The following is a 22,640-nucleotide window of genomic DNA, read 5'->3' on the forward strand; positions in this document are numbered from 1 at the left end:
CTCTGAGGTGGGGGTGCCACCTCAGGAACCGTCAGCTGCCACGTGGGCACTGCCCCTCTGAGGTGGGGTGCCACCTGGGAACTGTCAGCTGCCACGTGGGCACTGCCCCTCTGAGGTGGGGTGCCACCTGGGAACTGTCAGCTGTCACGTGGGCCTCCCACTCCTGCCTGACGTCCATGCAGGATGGCCCGGGGCTGGCGAGGGCAAGGTTCACATCAGAGGTCAGCGGCCCCGCTCCCCGGCAGGTTCAGGGAAGTGGTATGAGAGGTGGCCCTGCAGGGTCCTGCAGGCATGCACCTGGCCCTTATCTGGGGGTGGGGGATGCTGAGGGATGAGCAAAGGGGACTAGGAGGAGGAAGGAAAATGGCAGCCACCCAAGAAACCAAGGTCCAGCAATACGGAGTGAGTGCGCTGTAAGCAGGACACGGAACACAGGCTGCATCTCACAACAGGGCTCTTTGGTCACATGTCGGCCCCCAGATCCCGCCCGTCTGTAATTACGACAAAACTGAGAGCCCCCTTTCAGGAGACGCAGGCCCACGGGGTGGCGGGCAACCCCGGGCAACCCCACGGCTGCTGGGGTCCGTGGGTCTCTGCCTCTGCTTTCTTCTCCTTCTGGTGCGTAACCTTTGAAAGAAGAACACGTGTGGCAGGCCGACGAGTCTGGCGAGCACGCATAAATCGTGAACATATCTAGGTTCCAGACACAACTGGCTTCACATCAGAAAATCCTTTCCAGGGTAAACATTCTGTTTAAATATTAGACTTAAGTAAAGCCAGACACAGGAATACAGCCTAAACAGCATAGAAACGCCGCAGGGTCCTCAGTCGAAGGGGATTAGCACACGCTCCCCCGCCACGGGCGTTCCCGACACGCCAGCGGCCGCAGTCGCAACGGCCCCCAAGGTCTTCCACCTCTCCCATTTGTCGTTCTTCAGCTGTGATGCATCCGCGCTTGTTTTGTTCAACCTCAGCCTTGGCGTTGACACTAGGAATAAGTGCCCTGTTTTTGCAAGCAGAGATGCTCTTGCTGGCATTATAAACTGTCACTCTAAAAAAACCAGCACTGGGGGGGGGGGGGGTCTTTGGCACAGCCGTGGAGCCACTGCTTGGGACACTTGCATGCTGCGCTGAAGTGCCTGGCGCCACTCTCCACTCCAGCTTCCCGCTCATGTGCACCCTGGGAGGGGCAGGCGATGGCTCGGGTCCTTGAGTCCCCTGAATCCCAGCTCCTGGCTTTCACGTGGCCCAGCCCCAACTGTTGTGGGCATCTGGGGAGTGAATCAGTGCATAGAAAGTCTGGCTCTGTCTCCCTGCCATTCAAGTAAAAATAAGTGGCCGGCGCCGCGGCTCACTAGGCTAATCCTCCACCTTGCGGCGCCGGCACACCGGGTTCTAGTCCTGGTCAGGGCGCCGGATTCTGTCCCGGTTGCCCCTCTTCCAGGCCAGCTCTCTGCTGTGGCCAGGGAGTGCAGTGGAGGATGGCCCAGGTGCTTGGGCCCTGCACCCCATGGGAGACCAGGAGAAGCACCTGGCTCCTGCCTTCAGATCAGTGCGGTGCGCACCGGCCGCGGTGGCCATTGGAGGGTGAACCAACGGCAAAGAGGAAGACCTTTCTCTCTGTCTCTCTCTCTCTCACTGTCCACTCTGCCTGTCAAAAAATAAAAATAAAATAAAATAAAAATAAGTAATTCTGAAAAATCAGTAAAGTCCTCAGATTCCCATACTGCCAGGAGAGGAGCAGGTCCAGGGGAACAAGGAGGGACGACCTTCCAGGGGTCCCCAGGCAGCTCCACAAGCAACTGCACACCAGCGTCTGCCGCTGACACTGGGAGCCTTGCATCCGGCTCACTCCCCTGGGGAAGAAGGCTGGCGCTACAGACTCACTGCTTCACCCATTTCCTGTAACTTTTCATGAGCTTCTTGGAGCCCCCCCACGGGCATGGATTTCCAATTTCTTTTACACCCAAACAACCTTTTCTTTTAATTCCATATTCTCAGGCTTGTTGGACTCCCTTTGTGTGCTGCACATAACGGGGAAAAGCTTACGTCACGTGTCAGGTGCTGCGACTTCCTGCTAGCCTGAAGTCGCCAGTGCCCACCCACCCTTGAACGGTCACCCAGGAAATCCTGCGGAGGACCAGCCAGCTGTCACCCTCGGTCAGGGCCGACCCCACTGGAAGGCAGCGTGATGCTCTTCAGCCCTGGGGACTGCAGAGAGAAACGGCTCATTCAGGAGCTGGCAGATGGGAGCAATGAGCGAGCAAACACACGCAGGCTGCTTGGCCTGGGAGAACATGGCCGAACGGACTTCCAGACACAGGCCCTTGCTGCACTTGCAAAAAGCAAAAAGGCTGAGTGAGGCCACAAAGGAAGAAAATGAGCCCTGTGCAGGGGGCAGGGCACTCAACATCACCAGGAGCTGAGGAAGGGCCCCCCCCTCCCTCAGCCAATCATTCCTCCCGCAGGACGCCCCCGCTGTGCTCTCTGGGCCAGGCGCCCCCTTCCTGTGCCAATTCCTGGCAGGTCCCGGCTAAGGACACAGGGATAAACGAGGTCAGCTTATTTGGGATTCCCTCTTTTTTTAAAGATTTATTTATTTATTTATTTATTTGAAAGGCAAAATTACAGAGAGGCATAGGCAGAGATAGAGAGAAATCTTCCATCCACTAGTTCAGTCCCCAGCTGGCCACAATGGCTGGAGCTGGGCCAATGCGAAGCCAGGAGCCTGAAGCTTCTTCCAGGTCTCCCATGTGCATGCCATAGCGGAGAGCTGGATCGAAGTGGAGCAGCTGGGACTTAAACGGGCACTCATCTGGGATGCTGGCACTGCAGGCTGTGGCTTTACCCGCTACGGCACAGTGCTGGCCGCTCTTTCCTTCTTTTCTGAGGGGAGTGGAGCAGGCTGGAGAGAACGGGAAGAGAGCAGAACTCAGATTCAGAGCAGTGGTGGAGAAGGCCCCGAGGCCCATGCATCCCAGCTGTCAAGGCCAAGGACCGGCGGGACAAGCAGGCTTGTGAGGTGGAGGAAGACCAAGCCCAGGCATGAACGTGACTCTGCTTGTCTTTGTGCAAGGAGACCCTGGCAGCATCTTCGAATCACAGCCAGTGCGTGGCGACTGCAGAAGCGTGTGTACTGCCGGGGCAGAGGCGTTCCATCCAGGTTTACAGACCTACAGGGGACAAAGAAGTCCGCGCCCTTCCTTGGGAGGGGAGGACAGGCTGGCGCCACGCATTGGCAGAACGAGTACACGGCTGCAGGGGGAACGCAGCCTTCTCCATTCTAAAAAGCGTGCCCTTTCCTTTATTAAAAAAAAAAAAAAAGGCTCTTTACGGAGAAGTTGAAAAATACACTGCCAATATGATGTTCTTGGGAACTTTTTGAAGATATGATTTGAGGGGTGTGGGAAGGGTTCTCCCTGGAGCTACCCCCCTCCAAGTCCCAGGAGAAAACTGCCTCCTGACTCCCGGACTCAAAGTAGAAGCTCACGGCTGAAACCCCACAAGCCGGCTGGGGCCGCCAGGCCCTGAGGTTCCCTTCCTAGCAGGCTGCCTCGCATCAGTTCCTACACTGAGCCTGGAGAACTCCCTCGAGGAGCCGCAGCTGCTTCAGGCCCCCAGAGTGGAGGACAAGGGCGACCCCACCAGCTGCATAGGCTCAGCACGGGACCTGGCCTGGGGCGGGGGCGGCAACTTGAGATGTTCTGGCAAACACAGCCTCTCTGGCTGATCCAGTGCCAAACCCTGGCAGCGTCACGAGCAGGGATGTGTGTGGGCCCCGGGGGAAGGCGTCTCGGCTGGGACCACTGCCGATCCCCAGCGGGCACGGAGGCTGTGTAACAGAGGTCCTCACGGTGCAGGCTGCGCTCAGAACTCCCACTTCCCCTGCCACGGCCGATCCAGCGCTTTTCTTCCTGCGGATTTGGAAACACTCTCCTTAGATGGCCTCTTGGGTCGTGCCCATGGATGGACACGCCTGGGCCAGTGCCAGGATCCAGGGGAGGGCCTCTGCCAGGCGCCGGCTGCATCTCTGGCAGGCTCTACGGACAGCAGGTTCCCGAAAGGCTCACACAGACACCTGCTGGGTCCCGGAAGGCACTCTCAGTCTTCATCTCAGGGACAGTGTCACGAAAAAGTTTGCGGGAAATGCGTATTTCTACATGTTTTACACCAAATAAACTCACCTTTCAAATTCATTCTCCATGGGCTTTTGGAAATATTAAAATGTCCCAACAGATGGGCCTTGCGAGCTGTAATCCACCCTCTCCCATACCCTCCGACTCTCACGCGTCATCCCTGCTCCACAGTCCTGCATCTGTCTTTCCTGGGCCAGCACACACGGACTGGACACTCGATGCAGAATGCAGGACGCAGTGGCAAACCCCTCAGCACGTGGTGGGGGAGTATCCCCCTCCCTTCCCCAGACTCAGCCCAGCACACGGGAGGCGGGAAGCACAGGTGGCACTGAGTGTCACAGACAGGGAGGAAAAGACACGCATCTTTCTCTCAACAGCAACAGGCGATGCTTGTGAGGCACCGGCTGTGTTCCCAACACATTCCCAGCTCTATCATTACACTGCTTTCCTTTTTTTTTTTTTTTTTTTTTGACAGGCAGAGTGGACAGTGAGAGAGAGAGACAGAGAGAGAAAGGTCTTCCTTTGCCATTGGTTCACCCTCCAATGGCCGCCGCTGCAGCCGGCGCACCGTGCTGATCCGATGGCAGGAGCCAGGATCCAGGTGCTTTTCCTGGTCTCCCATGGGGTGCAGGGCCCAAGCACCTGGGCCATCCTCCACTGCACTCCCTGGCCACAGCAGAGAGCTGGCCTGGAAGAGGGGCAACCGGGACAGAATCCGGCGCCCCGACCGGGACTAGAACCCGGTGTGCCGGCGCCGCAAGGTGGAGGATTAGCCTATTGAGCCACGGCGCCGGCTTACACTGCTTTCCTGCCCATACCTAAAAGCACACAGGGACTGTGCTCCCTGTCCAAACCTCCTGTTGCTTTTATGACCTGTACAAACAGAGGAGAACTCTCTTCTCAACCAAGCTTTCAAGTGTTTCTATATTTGCCAACACCAACACACTGACACAGACCCAATCATCCGAAGAACAAAGGCTAAAAGCAGAGAAAAAAAAAAATAACACCCAGAAAAAGACTGCAGATACCCTGGCCAGGGTTGCATTTCCTGACCCCCTTCCCTGGGCCCGGCCTCACACCCTGAAGTAAAGCTAGGCATTCTTCAGCAGGAACTAAAGAATGAGTAAGAGGGGCCGGCGCCGCGGCGCAGCAGGTAAAGCTGCCAGCTGCAGGCCAGCTTCCCAAATGGGAGCCAGTTCCAGTCCCAGCTGCTCCACTTCTGATCCAGCTCCCTGCTGTGGCCTGGGAAAGCAGCAGAGGATGGCCCAAGTCCTTGGGCCCCTGCACCCACGTAGGAGACCTGGAAGAAGCTCCAGGCTCCTGGCTTCAGATCAGCCCAGATCCAGCCATTGTGGCCATTTGGGGAGTGAACCAGTGGATGGAAGATCTCTCTTCTCTCTCTCTCTTTCTCTCTCTCTCTCTCTCCCCCCCTCTCCTTCTCTGTAACTCTCCCTTTCAAATACATCAATAATTTTTTTTTGACAGGCAGAGTGGACAGTGAGAGAGAAAGACAGAGAGAAAGGTCTTCCTTTGCCGTTGGTTCACCCTCCAATGGCCGCCACAGCTGGCGCACCGCGCTGATCCGATGGCAGGAGCCAGGTGCTTCTCCTGGTCTCCCATGGGGTGCAGGGCCCAAGTACTTGGGCCATCCTCCACTGCACTCCCTGGCCACAGCAGAGAGCAGGCCTGGAAGAGGGGCCACCGAGACAGAATCCGGCGCCCCGACCGGGACTAGAACCCAGGATGCCGGCGCCGCAAGGCGGAGGATTAGCCTAGTGAGCTGTGGCACCGGCACATCAATAATTTTTTTTAAAAAAGAATGAATAACAATGCAGCAACCAGCATTTTAAATTAAATTTATTTTATTAGCTTACTGGTCACCATGACAACCATGAAAGGCAGGTGCCATTTGTATCACACTCATTTCACAGATTCAGAAGGCTGAGTTTGGGGTGGGTGTTTAGCTTGGTGGTTAAGACACCTGCATCCCACTTACGCACTAATGCAGACCCTGGGAGGCAGCGATGACAGCTGAAGAAGTTATATTCCTGCCACCCATGTTGGAAAACTGGATAGAGTTCCTGGCCTGGCCCAGTCCTGGCCACTGTGGACATCTGGGAGTGAACCAGTGGACAGGAGATCTGTTTCTCTTTCTCTGTCTCTCTGTGCTTCTCTGCCTCTCAAAAAACAAAACAGAACCTCAAGTACGCAGATATCTTTCTAAATTTTAATGAAAAAAAAAAAAAAAAGATAGCTGAGACTTGGAACGTTCACATCATTTGCCCGAGACACGGACTATGGGTTTCAGTTATCTACCGCTGTGAAACAAACCACCCCAAAATCTAGTGGCCTAAAACATCAACTGTAATGACTCAAGGTTCTGTGGATTGACAGGCTGCCTGGACATGTCCTCTGCTCCCTGCAGGGTCGACTGGGACCGTGCCTGACGCTGGAATAACCTCACGGCCTCACGTTCACGCTGGGCGGTAGGTGCTGGCTGCTGGCAGGGGCGCAGGTCCTCTGGTCCCCCAGGGCCCTCTCCTCACGGTCTCTCCAGCAGCAGAGTCCAGAGCTCTCTACCTCCCAGGGGATTCCGAGACGGCATACACAGAAACCCCAGGCTGGGCCAGGAAGCCCCCGGCATCACCTCCACTGCCCTGTTGACCAAAGCAGGCCATGAGCAAGCTGGGCTGCTGGGGGAGGGGTCTCTTGATGAAAAGCCACACACACGTGCGGCAACGGCAAGACTAGGGGCAGCTGTGGGCATGGTCTGAATGTCTGTGTCTCCCCCAAAACTCATGCTTAGATCCTGACCCCAAATGCCAGGTTCAGGAGGTGGGGCCTCTGGTGGGTGATGAGGTCATTAGGGAAGAGCCCTTGTGAGTGAGATTAGGCACCATTTTTTAAAAATTACTTATTTATTTGAAAGTCAGAGTTTTTGAGCCGTTTTATGCAGCTTTTCCCAGGCTACTAGCAGGGAGCAGATCAAGGGCTGATGCTGCGGCATAGCGGGTAAAACTGACGCCTGCAGAGTCGGCATCCCATATGGACGCCGGTTCAAATCCAAGTCTCAGCTGCTCCTCTTGCAATCCAGTTCTCTTCTGTGGCCTGGGAAAGCAGTGGGAGATGGCTCAACTCCTTGGGCCCCTGTACCCACGTGGGAGACCTGGAAGAAGCTCCGTGTTCTGGATCAGCATAGTTCCAGCCGTTGTAGCCATCTGCGGAATGAACCAGTGGATGGAAGACCTCTCTCTCTCTCTCTCTCTCTCTCTCTCTCTTTCAATCTCTGCCTCTCTGTAACTCTGCCTATCAAATAAATGAATAAATCTTGGGCTGGTGCCATGGCTCACTTGGTTAATCCTCTGCCTGCGGCACCAGCATCCCATATGGGCGCCAGGTTCTAGTCCCAGTTGCTCCTCTTCCAGTCCAGCTCTCTGCTGTGGCCCGGGAGGGCAGTGGATGATGACGCAAGTGCTTGGGCCCTGCACCTGCATGGGAGACCAGGAAGAAGCACCTGGCTCCTGGCTTCAGACTGGTGCAGCACTGGCTGTAATGGCCATTCGGGGAGTAAGCCAACGGAAGGAAGACCTTTCTCTCTGTCTCTCTCTCTCACAGTCAAATAATAAAAATATATAAATATATAAATAAATAAATAAATCTTAACAAAATTAAAAAAAAAGAAGTGGAGCACCAGGGACATAAACTGACACCCATATGGGATGCCAGCATCACAGCCCATGGCACTACTGGCTATACCACGACACCAGCCCCAGATTTGGCACCCTTTTTTAAATTTTTTTATTTGACAGATAGTGAGAGAGAGAGACAGAGAGAAAGGCTTTCTTTTCGTTGGTTCACCCCCAAAATGGCCGCTACGGCCAGAGCTGCACCAATCCGAAGCCAGGAGCCAGGTGCTTGTTCCTGGTCCCCAATGCGGGTACAGGGGCCCAAGCACCTGGGCCATCCTCCATTGCCCTCCCAGGCCACAGCAGAGAGCTGGAATGGAAGAGGAGCAGCCAGGACTAGAACCCGGAGCCCACATGGGATGCCGGCACCGCAGGCGGAGGATTAACCAAGTAAGCCACAGTGCCGGCCCCTCCCTTTTTTTTTTTTTTTTAAGATTACTTTATTTTATTTGAAAGACACAGTTACAGAGAGCCAGAGGCAAAGAGAGTGAGAGAGAGAAAGAGGTCTTCCATCCGCTGGTTCACTCCCCAAATGACTGCAACAGCCAGAGCTGAGCTGATTGGAAGCCAGGATCCAGGAGCCAGGGTTCAGGGGCCAAAGGACTTGGGCCATCTTCCACTGCTTTCCCAGGCCATAGCAGAGAGCTGGATCGGAAGTGGAGCATCCAGGTCTCGAACCGGTGCCCACATGGGATGCCGGCACTGCACATGCAGCTGCTCTATGCACTACGCCAGAGCGCCGACCCCAGAACAGCTATTTTAAATACGTGAAAATCCAGCGTGAGGCTTACTGTTCAGATTTTCACTGACCCCTTGCAGTGACCCCCACGGAGCGTCACCGGAGCCGCACGAGCAGTGGTGGGGCAGCCGGGGCTGACTGTGCAGGGTTCTCAGCAGGACCCCGCTGTTGGTTCTCAGCCTCCGTGAAGGCTGCCAGGCTTATTCCGGGACTGACAGCTGCCTTCCAGGTCTTTGTGATCTCACAGGTCCCACGGACAGGAGGACAGGAAGGAGGCCACGGAAGAGAAGATCCAGGGGCAAGGGTGCAGGGACCAGGCTCTGGGGCTGAGGTGGGCACCAGGGATCCTGTCTGGTAGGTAGTAATCGAGGCTTAGCTTAGTGTAGCTATTTTAAACAAATATTAGAAACTCAAAGCTGGCGCCCCGACTCACTAGGCTAATCCTCCGCCTTGCGGCGCCGGCACACCGGGTTCTAGTCCCGGTCGGGGCGCCGGATTCTGTCCCAGTTGCCCCTCTTCTAGGCCAGCCCTCTGCTGTGGCCAGGGAGTGCAGTGGAGGATGGCCCAAGTGCTTGGGCCCTGCACCCCATGGGAGACCAGGAGAAGCACCTGGCTCCTGCCATCGGATCAGCGCGGTGCGCCGGCCGCAGTGCGCTGGCCACAGCGGCCATTGGAGGGTGAACCAACGGCAAAGGAAGACCTTTCTCTCTGTCTCTCTCTCTCTCTCTCTCTCACTGTCCACTCTGCCTGTCAAAAAAAAAAAAAAAAAAGAAAGAAAGAAAAGAAAGAAAAGAAAAGAAACGAAACTCAAAAACTACCTAAGTAATAACTGTATACTGCGTTAAATAATACTTGAAAGACAACTCTCTAAAAAGTCACTCCTACTCTTCCTCACCACAAAGGAGGTCTCTGCTTTGTTGTTTTGGTTTTGTCATCTTATAATTCAGGGCAGGAGGGCGGGCGGCTCCTCCAGGTTGCTGGGATGGTGGATTTTCAGGGCTGTTTTCACAGTCCCAGGACAGCCCCCAGCCGCAACACTGGGAAACAGCACCCCAGACACACTCATTTCCTGCAGCCAGCAGACGTGAATTTCAGCCCACATTTGGAAATGTCATTCACAGTACCGGAGACAGCCGGGCCTCGAATCTGCACAATTCATTCAGTCTGGAGTCCAGGAGGCAAGGGCAGAAAAACTCCAACAATAATTTCTGCTCTAGACACTCCAGGAAAACCTGGAGACCTCCCAGAAAGGGGATACTTGGGGCAGGCATTCGGCCTAGCAGCTGAGTGAGACACCAGTTAAGAGACCCACGTTCCTCGGCCGGCGCCGCGGCTCAACAGGCTAATCCTCCACCTAGCGGCCCCGGCACACTGGGTTCTAGTCCCAGTCGGGGCGCCGGATTCTGTCCTGGTTGCCCCTCTTCCAGACCAGCTCTCTGCTGTGGCCAGGGAGTGCAGTGGAGGATGGCCCAAGTGCTTGGGCCCTGCACCCCATGGGAGACCAGGAGAAGCACCTGGTTCCTGCCTTTGGATCAGCACGGTGCGCCGGCTGTTGGAGGGTGAACCAACGGCAAAGGAAGACCTTTCTCTCTCTCTCTCTTTCTCTCACTGTCCACTCTGTCAAAAAAAAAAAAGAGAGAGAGAGAGAGAGAGACCCACGTTCCGTATCCCAGTGCCTGGGCTCCAGGCTGAGAGTCCCGCTAACGCTCACCCCGGGAGGCAGCGGATGACAGCTCCAGTGCTTGGGTCCTGCCACCCACAAGGGAGACGGGCTGAATTCCTGACCCAGCTTCACCCTGACCCAGGCTTTGCCGTTACAGGCATGTGGGGGTGATGGAAGATCTCCCAGGTTGTTTCCATCTTTCAAACTAATTGTTAAAAACAACAACAACAACAACAAATGAAGGGGGAAAGTGCATACTTGATGTACACGGAAATTAAGTGCTTACACCAAAGAAATGTGCAAGTAAACAAGTTATGCAAAATGAAACATTATTTTAAAATAAATTTTTTAAAGATCTATCATTTATTTGAAAGGCAGAGCAACAGACAGTGAAATCTTCTACCCACTGGTTCACTCCCTGAATGGCCACATCAGCCAGGGCTGGGCCACTCCATCCAGGTCTCCCATGAGGGTGCAGGGATCCAAGTACCTGGGCCGTCCTCTGCTGTTTTCCCAGGCACATTAGCAGGGAGCTGGATAGGAAATGGAGTAGCTGGGCCCAGAACCCATGCTCTGAGATGGGCTCCAGTGTCGCAAGCCATGGCTTAACCCAGTGTACCACAACATCAGGCCTTGCGGTTAACTTGCTGGGCTGAGGATTCCAGGTGAACACAACAGTCTCCGATCTCAGGTGGGGTAGGTGTGGGCTGGAAAGACTTTAACAAGAATTCCCACCAATGAACCTATCATTACACAGCGAGACAGGCGCTCCCAAGGCAAGAAAGGCGGGAGGCTGGGAAGACTGGGCAAGTGACACTTGGGCAGAGTTCACAAGTCTGGGGACAGCTGCGTGTACCCGGGAGCATGAGGGGACCCAGAGGAGAAGGCACCAGAGAGGACTGGAAGGGATGTGGTGCAGAGACCCAGAGAGAGACCCAGGGGTGGGCCCGGGTGGGGCCCCAGGGGAGCAGCCTGGCACCTGGATCCGGGGTCTCTGACCACAGTGTGGAGAGCTGGAGGGAGGGGGAGACAAGGTACAGGCAGGCTGGTCAGCAGGACCTGCAGCTCTCAGAGAATGAGGGTGGCGGCAATGCAGTCAGCAGATTTCTGAGTGCGACGTGGAAGGTGAAATAACAGGGTTGGGGTGAGATCAACATGGGAGCTGATGGAAAGGGAGATACCCAGAGAGACGCAAAGACCTTCCTGGCTTCCATGAGTGGGGGTGCGGTGGTCCCATTCACCGAGACAGCAAGGCTGGAAGGTTAGAGCTTGTGGGGAGAGACCCTGGGTCCAAGGCACGACTTGCAGAGCTGGAGAGCCGGTGTGACATGGTGTCCAGGCAATTGAGTTCATTGTCACGCAGGGCTGGGACACGGGAAAGAGGCCTGAACTGGACACTGACTACGGGGTCACTGGACCTACAAAGATAACTGAAGCTGACACCCAAATAAGGGAGACAGAGTTGCGGGGACAAACAAGGCCTGTGCACAAATGGAAGCCCTGGAAAGCCCAGCACCCGCTCACCCTGTAGAGGAGGACACACCTGCAAATCAGGAGGGAGAGGAGCCAGAGAGACCTGGGGTTCAGGCTAGGAAAAGGGGTGCTTCAGGTGGCACACATGACTGAGACGCCCACCCCGTCACTGACAAGAGGGTCTCTGGGACCTCAGCTGGACTCGGTGGAGTGGTCACAGCAGGGTGGACAGAGACGGAGGCCAGAACCCAGTGAGTGGAGGAGTTCCTGGAGGTAGAAAGTGAAAAGTACAGACAGCCCAACAATCCAGCAGAAACTTGCCTGCTCCAGCTGAAGCCAGCGTCCTTCCAACAATCGTGTGCCCCCTCCCCACGGCACGCCATGCTCCCGGCAGCCACGCGGGCTGGCCTCCGTACCGCTCGACTGCATCAGCTTCCATCCTGGCTTCTGCCTCCGCTGCTGCTCTCATCAGAAAGTTCCCACACCACATAAACTAATGGCTGCTACTGAACCTGCGGGTCCTTGCTCAAAAGTTGTGTTGGCGGGGCCAGCGCTGTGGCGTAGCGGGGAAAGCCGCTGCCTGCAGCACCAGCATCCCATCTGGGCACCTGTTCGAGTCCCGGCTGCTCCACCTCCAATCCAGCTCTCTGCTATGGCCTGGGGAAGCAGTGGAAGATGGCCCAAGTCCTTGGGCCCCTGCACCCACATGGGAGACTCAGAAGAAGCTCCTGGCTCCTGGCTTCGGATTGGCACAGCTCCGGACATTGTGGCCATCTGCGGAGTGAACCAGCGGATGGAAGACCTCTCTCTGTCTCTCTCGGCTTCTGCCTCTCTGTAACTCTGCCTTTCAAACAAATAAATCTTTTTTAAAAAATTATGTTGGCATCAAGGTCTCCCCAAAACACTCCATGAGCCATTAAGACAGAGCCCTGGGACCTGTGCTCACTGTCACTTTCCTTGCTCTGTCTAGGACCTCCGACCCCAGCAGCCCAGCTCTGCCTCTGTGGTCACTCCTTGCCACAACCCCACACCAATCAAAGACTTCTTTTTGTTGTTTGCTTTAAAGATTTATTTATTTACTTATTTGAAAGTAAGAATTACAGAAAGAGAGAGAGAGAATCTTCCATCTGCTGGTTCACTCCCCAAATGGGCAATGGCCAGGGCTGAGCCAGGTGAAAGCCAGGAGCCAGGGGCTTCTTCTGGGTCTCCCAAGAGCGTGCAGGGGCTCAAAGACTTGGGTCATCCTCTGCTGCTTTCCCAGGCACATCAGAAGCGAGCTGAATCGGAAGTGCAGCAGCCAGGACTCACACTGGCGCCCACGTGGGACGTCAGCAGCACTACATACCACAGCTTAACCCACTGCACCACAGCGCCAGCCCCACAAAGGTTTCTTGAGGGCAGAGGACTTTGTCTCAGTGCTAACCAGGGTGTCAGGTACACAGTCGGCACTCAATAAATGTGCTGAACAAATTAAAATGAGGTAATCAACTATCACCTAGAGAAACAGAACTACACAACAGCAACAAAAATGGGAGGGTAGGAGAAACGAAATAGAAAACTGAGTACAGGAGACCGTATAAGGAAAACCACCGAGTGGCAGGTAAAAGACTTACAGAACCAGGGAAACACCTTGCAGAGAAATCAGTTCTCCCTAAAGTTCTTTTAAGTGGAAAAAAATGACTGAAAATAAGCAAGTTTTTATTTATTTGAGATGCAGTATGACAGAGGGAAAGAAAGAAGAGAAAGAAGAGAGAGAAATCTTCCATCCTCTGCTTCACTCCTTAAATGCCTGCAACAGTTAGGGCTGGGCCACCTGAGACCAGGAGCCCAGGAACTCCATCTGGATTCCCGTGAGTGCCAGGGGCCCACGCACTTAGGGCTTCATCCGCTGCCTTTCCAGGTGCATTAGCAAGAAGCGAGACAGCAAGCAGAGCAGCTGGAACTGGAACCAGGGCTCCTGTGCGGTGCCAGCAGGGACTGGAACCAGGGCTCCCATGCAGTGCCTGTGCTCCCATTGGTGCCAGCAGGGACTGGAACCAGTGTTCCTGTGCAGTGCCAGCTGGAACCGGAACCAGGGCTCCTGTGCAGTGCCAGCAGGGACTGGAACCAGGGCTCCTGTGTGGTGCCAGCAGGGACTGGAACCAGGGCTCCTGTGCAGTGCCAGCAGGGACTGGAACCAGGGCTCCCGTATGGTGCCAGCAGGGACTGGAACCAGGGCTCCCATATGGTGCCAGGAGGAACTGGAACCAGTCTTCCCATATGGTGCCAGCTGGAACTAGAACCAGGGCTCCCGTATGGTGCCAGCAGGGACTGGAACCAGTGCTCCTGTGTGGTGCCAGCAGGGACTGGAACTAGGGCTCTCATTGGTACCAGCAGGGACTTGAACCAGTGCTCCCATATGGTGCCAGCAGGGACTTGAACCCGTGCTCCCATATGGTACCAGCAGGGACTTGAACCCATGCTCCCATATGGTGCCAGCAGGGACTTGAACCAGTTCTCCCATATGGTGCCAGTGGGAACTGGAACCAGGGCTCCCGTATGGTGCCAGCAGGGACTGGAACCAGTGCTCCTGTATGGTACCAGCGGGAACTGGAACCAGTGCTCCCATATGGTGCCAGCAGGGACTTGAACCCGTGCTTCCATATGGTGCCAGCGGGAACTGGAACCATGCTCCCGTGCGGTGCCAGCACTGCAGCTGACAGTAGAGCTGCCCACAGTGCTAGCCCTGCAAGATAGGTTTCCGAGAAGCATGAGCAGGCAGCGAGGAGGGCAATTCCCATGGAACCCTAGCCCATGTCACACAGCAGCAGGACTGGCACGGAGCAGCCAGACCCCATCAGAAGACAGGACACTCATACTCAGAGGCACATACTTATTTCTTAAGGCTAATACACAATAAAGCATCCACTCCAATTCAGGCCAGAGACTTCACATAGAATTAAGGCAACTGGCTAACACCATCTAGAGACAAATGATATATCATATACTGATAAATCCTAGACACAAACATTTCTGAGAGATAGATTTTTTATTTACAACATGAACCGTAAGGTAGCTGCAAGTGAACAGTGTTGGTGTTTGCCTACTGAGCTTGAGAGAGCCTGAACACGTGCCAAGTAAAAGTAAAGAAAGTAATGAAAAAGGCTGACAGTAAAACAGGTGACCCCATAAAAACGTAATGCTTACATTTTACAAAAGACAGCATCAGTTTTAAAAGAAACGCAAAACTTCGGGAACACATTTGAAACATGACCAAGGATTAATGTCCCTAATAAATGAGGCCTCCTAAAAGTCAGAAAGAAGAAAAATTCACAATTTAGAAACATCTGTGCTCAATAACACATGAAGACCACATCCAAACTCACTGGGGTTCAAATAATGCAAAACTAAGTAATGGGATACTTTCATGCCAACATCAGGCTGATGGAGGTTAAAAAGACTACAACAGGGGCCAGTGCTGTGAAGTAGTGTGCTAAGCCACCACCTGCAGTGCCAACGTACCATAAGGGCACCAGTTTGAGACCCAGATGCTCCACTTCCAATCCAGCTCTCTGCTATGACCTGGGAAAGCAGTGGAAGATGGCTTAAGTCCTTGGGCCCCTGCACCTGTATGGGAGACCTGGAAGAAGCTCCTGGCCCCTGGCTTCGGATCGGTGCAGCTGCAGCCGTTGCAGCCAACTGGGGAGTGAACCAGCGGGTGGAAGACTTTTTTCTCTCTCTGCCTCTGCCTTTCTATAACTCTGCCTTTCAAATAAATAAATGCCTTTAAAAAAAAAAGGACTACAATAACATTACTGAATGTAATGAAACAGTCACTCTGACAGGCTGCTGAGGGCAAAGTAAATTCCTGAAGGTATCAGTAATACCTGACCCAGACATCAACACTGGAAGACTTACACCGAGGCAGTGACCAAGAAGTCAACGCTGGGAGGCGGCACTGAGACACTGACCCGGAGGTCAACGCTGGGAGGTCACAGTGAGACACTGAACCAGAGGTCAACACTGGGAGGTCACAGTGAGACACTGACCCGGAAAACAACACTGGAAGGCGGCACTGAGACAGTTACCCGGAGGTCAATGCGGGGAGGTCACAGTGAGACAGTGACCTGGAGGTCAACACTGGGAGGCGGCACTGAGACAGTGACCCGGAGGTCAACGCTGGGAGGTCACAGTGAGACACTGAACTAGAGGTCAACACTGGGAGGCGGCACTGAGACAGTGACCCGGAGGTCAACAGTGGGAGGTCACAGTGAGACACTGACCTGGAGGTCAACACTGGGAGGTCACAGTGAGACACTGACCTGGAGGTCAACACTGGGAGGTCACAGTGAGACACTGACCTGGAGGTCAACGCTGGGAGGTCACAGTGAGACACTGACCTGGAGGTCAACGCTGGGAGGTCACAGTGAGACACTGACCCGGAGGTCAACACTGGGAGGTCACAGTGAGACACTGACCGGGAGGTCAACACTGGGAGGTGGCACTGAGACAGTGACCCGGAGATCAACGCTGGGAGGTCACAGTGAGACACTGAACTAGAGGTCAACACTGGGAGGTCACAGTGAGACACTGACCTGGAGGTCAACACTGGGAGGTGGCACTGAGACAGTGACCCGGAGGTCAACGCTGGGAGGTCACAGTGAGACAGTGACCCGGAGGTCAACACTGGGAGGCCACAGTGAGACAGTGACCCGGAGGTCAACACTGGGAGGTCACAGTGAGACAGTGACCCGGAGGTCAATGCTGGGAGGTCACAGTGAGACACTGACCCGGAGGTCAACACTGGGAGGTGGCACTGAGACAGTGATGCGGAGGTCAACACTGGGAGGTCACAGTGAGACACTGACCCGGAGGTCAACACTGGGAGGTGGCACTGAGACAGTGACCCGGAGGTCAACGCTGGGAGGTCACAGTGAGACAGTGACCCGGAGGTCAACACTGGGAGGTCACAGTGAGACACTGACCTGGAGGTCAACACTGGGAGGTGGCACTGAGACAGTGACCCGGAGGTCAACGCTGGGAGGTCACAGTGAGACAGTGACCCAGAGGTCAACACTGGGAGGCGGCACTGAGACAGTGACCCGGAGGTCAACGCTGGGAGGTCACAGTGGGACACTGACCTGGAGGTCAACACTGGGAGGCCAGCCCTGAGACAGTGAAACCGGTTTAACAGATGGGCCTACCAGTCTCCTAGTGCTCCCTAACAAAACACTGCCACCCGGCAGCTTCTGCAAGAGAAATTTACGTTCAGGGCCAGCATTGTGCCGCAGCAGGTAAAGCCCTTTCCTGCAATGCCAGCATCCAATATGGTCACTGGTTCACATCCCAGCTGTTCCACCTATGATCCAACTCACTGCTAATGGCCTAGGAAGCCTGTGGAAGATGGCACAGTGACTGGGCTCCTGCCACCCATATGGGAGACCCAGAAGAAGGTCCTAGCTCCTGGCTTCAGCCTGTTCCATCTGGATTCAGCCATTGCAGCCATCTGGGGAGTAACCAGCAGATGGAAGATCTCTCTCTGTCTCTCCCTCTCTCTTCCTAATTCTGACTTGCAAATAAATAAATCTTTTCCAAAACAATTTACTTTCTATCATTTCTGGGGCCTGGAAGTCCAATACCAAGATGTGTGCAGGGCTGGTTTCATTCTGAGGCTCTCTCCTTGGCGGGACATGCTTCTGCTCCCTGGGTCTTCGCAGGGTCTTCCCTCAGGGATCTGTGTCCCCTGTCTCCTACAAGGTCATGGGCCACAGTGAAACAGAACCCACCTCACAACCCTGCTTACTGAAGACCATCTCTCCAAACAGTCACATCCTGAGGCACCCGGGGTGAGGACTTAGCAAATGCCTCTGGGTACACGGAAGGGGTTTCCAGAGATGCCTATGTGGGAGCATTTACTACGCACTGTCCATAAAACTAACAGCGTGCAGAGGGTGACTGACCCAGTCGAAGACGCTGCTTAGGATGCCTGCGTCCCCTATCAGAGGTCTCAGTTCAAGCCCCAGCTCTGCTCCCAACTCCAGCTTTCTTCCAGTGTGCACCTGGGAGGTGGTGGTGATGGCTCAAGTGGCTGAGTCTCTGACACTCACCTGGGAGACCAGACTGACTTCCTGGCTCCTGGCTTCAGCCTGGACCAGTCCCAGGTGCTCCCGGCATTTGGGGAGTGAACTAGTGGATGGAAGATCTCTCTCTCTTTTAAATAAATAAATACAATTTTAAAAATGAAGAATGTGTGCCAAGCAGTGTTAGAAAACAGCTCCCTCTGGAGCAAGCATTGTGGCATAGCAGGTAAAGATGCCATGTGGGCTGGCGCTGTGGCTCACTAGGCTAATCCTCCGCCTTGCGGCGCCGGCACACCAGATTCTGTCCCGGTTGCCCCTCTTCCAGGCCAGCTCTCTGCTGTGGCCAGGGACTGCAGTGGAGGACGGCCCAAGTACTTGGGCCCTGCACCCCATGGGAGACCAGGATAAATACCTGGCTCCTGCCATCGGATCAGCGTGGTGCGCAGGCCACAGCGGGCCGGCCATGGCGGCCATTGGAGGGTGAACCAATGGCAAAGGAAGACCTTTCTCTCTGTCTCTCTCTCACTGTCCACTCTGCCTGTCAAAAAAAAAAAAAAAAGGATGCCATGTGCAACACTGGCAACCCATCTGGGCAATGGTTTGAGTTCCAGCTGCTCCACTTCTGATCCAGCCCTCTGCTAACAGCCTGGGAAAGCAGCAGAAGATGGCCCAAGTGCTTAGGTCCCTGCACCCATGTGGGAGAACCAGAAGAAGCTCCTGGCTCCTGCCTGAAGCCCTGCCCAGCCCGTCACTGCGGCCATTTGGGGAGTGAACTAGAGGATGCAAGGTAACTCTCTATACTTCCCCCTCTCTATGTAACTCTGCCTTTCGAAAAGTAAATCTTAAAAAGAAAAGAAACGGCTCTCGCTGATGCCTGCCTCCCGGCTGTCACACGCTGGTGTCCCACATTCCCCTCAGCATAGGCTGGGACTAATGACTGGCGTCTAAAAACCCTGAGAGAGCCAAAGTGACAGATGTCACTTCTGAGATCAGCTTAAAAAGACGGTGACTTCCTTCCTGCTGGCAGTCTCTGCTGCCATGAAGGGAAGCACTTGGTAGGAACTGAAGGTGGCCTCTGGCCAACAGTGAGTGACGAACTGCAGCCCTCTTTCCAGCAGCCCACAAGGAACTGACTCCTGCCAGCAACCACTGAATGCGCTCAGAAACGATCCCGCCTTGAACCTGGAGGTGACTGTGGCTCCGATCAGAGTCTGACACAGCCTGCGAGACAACCAGAGCACCCAGCCAGCCCTGTGTAGACACCAGACCCACAGAACTATGAGATGAGAAACAGGCGTTGCTTCAAGCCACAGACTCTTGGCATAAGCAGCAAACAGACATGACAGAAAGTAAAACAAAATTCCCACAGAGAGATAACTAGTACGTCTAATTATGCACACTTACTTACACATGCATACACACATACACACGCACCACGGAGTACTGCATTTAAAATGGCAATGTGAGATCTCTGTTTACGTGGGAAATTCATGTGACAACACCATGTGAAAAAAGCAGGTTACAACTATGCGCAGTACAGTTTCACTTAGGACGATCAGGGGAGGGGCAGAGAACACGTCACTCCAGCGTCTGTAAGCGACCGAGGGAGCCCAGGGCAGGTGGGCTTCAGGGCTGCACTAGCAGCAAGGCTCCAGCTTCTCCCACGCTTTTCTTCTTCCTTCACAGGGTGGTCCCAGGGGCCAGTGCTGTGATGTAGTGGATAAAGCCACCATCTGTGACACCAGCATCCCACAGGGGCCAGTGCTGTGATGTAGTGGATAAAGCCACCATCTGTGACGCCAGCATCCCACAGGGGCCAGTGCTGCGATGTAGTGGATAAAGCCACCATCTGTGACACCAGCATCCCACAGGGGCCAGTGCTGTGATGTAGTGGATAAAGCCACCATCTGTGACGACAGCATCCCACAGGGGCCAGTGCTGTGATGTAGTGGATAAAGCCACCACCTGTGATGCCAGCATCCCACAGGGGCCAGTGCTGTGATGTAGTGGATAAAGCCACCACCTGTGATGCCAGCATCCCACAGGGGCCAGTGCTGTGATGTAGTGGATAAAGCCACCATCTGTGACGCCAACATCCCATACAGCCACTGGTTCGAGTCTCAGCTGCTCCACTTCCAATCTAGCTCCCTGCTAATGGCCTGGGAAAGCAGCAGAAGATGGCCCAGGTGCTTGGGCCCCGCTCTCTACATGGGAGACCTAGAAGAAGCTCCTGGCTCCTGGCGTCAGACTGGCCCAACTCTGGCCATTGAGGCCATTTGGGGGGTGAACCAGAGGATGGATGACCTCTCTCTCTCTCTCTTTTTTTTTTTTTTATTTTTTGACAGGCAGAGTGGACAGTGAGAGAGAGAGACAGAGAGAAAGGTCTTCCTTTTGCCATTGGTTCACCCTCCAATGGCCGCTGTGGCCGGCGCGCTGCTCCAATGGCAGGAGCCAGGTACTTATCCTGGTCTCCCATGGGGTGCAGGGCCCAATCACTTGGCCATCCTCCACTGCACTCCCTGGCCACAGCAGAGAGCTGGCCTGGAAGAGGGGCAACCGGGACAGAATCCGGTGCCCCGACTGGGACTAGAACCCGGTATGCCGGCGCCGCAAGACGGAGGATTAACTTAGTGAGCCGCGGCGCCGGCCTCTCTCTCTCTTTAATTCTGATTTTAAAACAAATAAATAAAAATTTTTAAAAGGTGAATGACAAAACAGTAACTTGACAAGTCAAAATCAGGAGTAGTTTTAAGGTCACGCCATCTCACTCTTTACTTAGGAACTGACAAACATTCCTAACCGATAGTACAGCACTGGAAAATCTTCTTTCCTGGATGAAATGGAAGGTTACTGGATAATAATAACTACTAACACAGCGAAACTTGACTCATCAGGGTAGTTCATAAACAAACACCAGACAACAGTCGCCCAACAGAGACTAACTTACACAGCGTTTCTTTCTGTAAAGTATGCTATGACTGAAATCCTCAACTGGCACCTACCAGCCATAAAAGTATTTCAGTTCTGAAAAGATAACAGAGAAAGTTCTAGAAGAAGGAGACAGTGATAAGAAAGTTCCGGGTGGCTTGGCTGAGGTCACATGTCTAGTGAGTGGCAGGAACACTAACTCCTTGTCACACTGAAATGTTACATTAGGCAAAATACATATAATAAGTGTTTTCAACTACAAATTCTTCAGTTGTTTCTAAATTAGACACAAACCTGAACAATCTTTTCTCTAAAAATTCTCAAGCATTTGAAATGACAACTACACAGTGGATGTCTGTCTGATACTGAGCAGACGTCTACTAACCACTGGCGCTGAGGTCACACAGACAAAAACAAGAAGAGCGTGATCTCTGCCTGGAGGCTGGGAAGAGCAGACAAGACCAACGAGGAAACCAGGCGTGAGCAGAGCGGTGGAGGCGTGCGTGTCGGAAAGCCGTCTGCAGAGCAAGAGCGGCATGGAAACTGAGTCTGGAAAAAGTGAGACAGGGCTCGCCAGACAGGCGGGGAAGGAAGGACTCTCATGGTGGAGCTGCTGGGGAGAGCTGACACCAGGGCAGCCCGAGGCCGGAGCCAAGAGGGATGCTGGGAGGAGAGGGTACAGCAGCCACAGTGCCTCATCGCGAGGGCCTTCAGTTAAACGCCCCCAGGAGTCTAAACTCACTGGAAAGAAACAGGCGGAAGGAGCTCAAGAGAGCTGTCTGTTCAGTTCTGTGTTACAGAAAAATAACCTTAGGTGTCACCAAGATGGTGATACAGGGGACTCCTGATTAGGGTTTGCAGGGGACCAGGCACCCAGCTGTGCAGTCCAGAACATTTACAGTTTGACCACCCTACAGTCCTGTAGCTGCAAGCCTGTCAGCAGGCCCCGCCCACCACGGGCCCCTGTAGCTGCAAGCCTGTCAGCAGGCCCCGCCCACCACGGGCCCCTGTAGCTGCAAGCCTGTCAGCAGGCCCCGCCCACCACGGGCCTGTTTGAGCACACTGCCAATGTCCTGGTACAACACGGGCTCCACTCACATCAAGCCGAACTTGGAACTGGGCGGAGCCTTGGGAACCTGGAAAAGAACGCAGGGTGGGGTAGGAAGGCAATGGGGTGTGAGACCCGCGTGAGGTTCAGGGCAAGGAGTACATTCCAGTGTTTATCTTTCGGGCAATGAGCAAGAAAGGCTGAGGCTTCTGTCCTTGTTCCATCACTCTGAGTATAGATAAGGAGAAGGGCGCTGATTTCTCTCTGGGTGCTTCCTGCCGATACGGGCATAGATACAGAGCCAGGACTTGAGTGGGGGTCTATACTGGAGATCGGATTCACTGACAAAGAACAGCAGTCTTGTGTTGCTCCTGCAAGATGGCTTGAGATATAGCAGTTATTCGTTCCTGCAAGAACCTTTTTTGTTGTTGTTAATTCCCCCGAGGGGGAGCACCATCCCGGAGGTACTGCAATACCAGGTCGATGTGCGGAGTGGATAGAGCAAGCTCCTATTCTAACTCCCTGCTCCAAAAACCCATTTAATACATATCAGGTTGGAGTAAGTTGATTACACATGGCAGAAATAGGAGTACTATGATTATGAGGACAAAAGGAGACACTAGAGACATCGCCCACGGTGGAAACAGCCAGAATGAGGCAGAGTTACCTGTAGATGCCTCTCCTTAAGGCGTTAGCCTGGGAGGGGTGGGTCCTGTGGGAGTAGACTTATAGAGGGAGATGTTACCAGTTTTAATGAAGTAAAATGTACCCAAGGAGGGTGCCCTTTGAGTTTGGCAGTGGTGGGGATAGTCAGTATCACTGGTACGGCCCGCTCCACTTTGGTTTTAGAGCAGCCTCATTTTGTTTTCGATAAACCCAGTCACCAGGTTGAACAGCAGGAGTATAGT

At 54.1% G+C, this 22,640-nt stretch overlaps 1 protein-coding gene and 1 pseudogene across 1 annotated transcript in view; both read right to left on the reverse strand.

Annotated features, from left to right (window-relative positions):
* MCC (MCC regulator of WNT signaling pathway) overlaps positions 1–22,640 on the reverse strand; it is a 446,323-nt gene that overhangs the window by 398,704 nt on the left and 24,979 nt on the right. The window lies entirely within an intron of this gene.
* Positions 22,176–22,323, reverse strand: LOC127487807 (U2 spliceosomal RNA; annotated as a pseudogene).

This window comes from Oryctolagus cuniculus, chromosome 6, assembly GCF_964237555.1.
Source record: "Oryctolagus cuniculus chromosome 6, mOryCun1.1, whole genome shotgun sequence".
NCBI classification, from domain to species: domain Eukaryota; kingdom Metazoa; phylum Chordata; class Mammalia; order Lagomorpha; family Leporidae; genus Oryctolagus; species Oryctolagus cuniculus.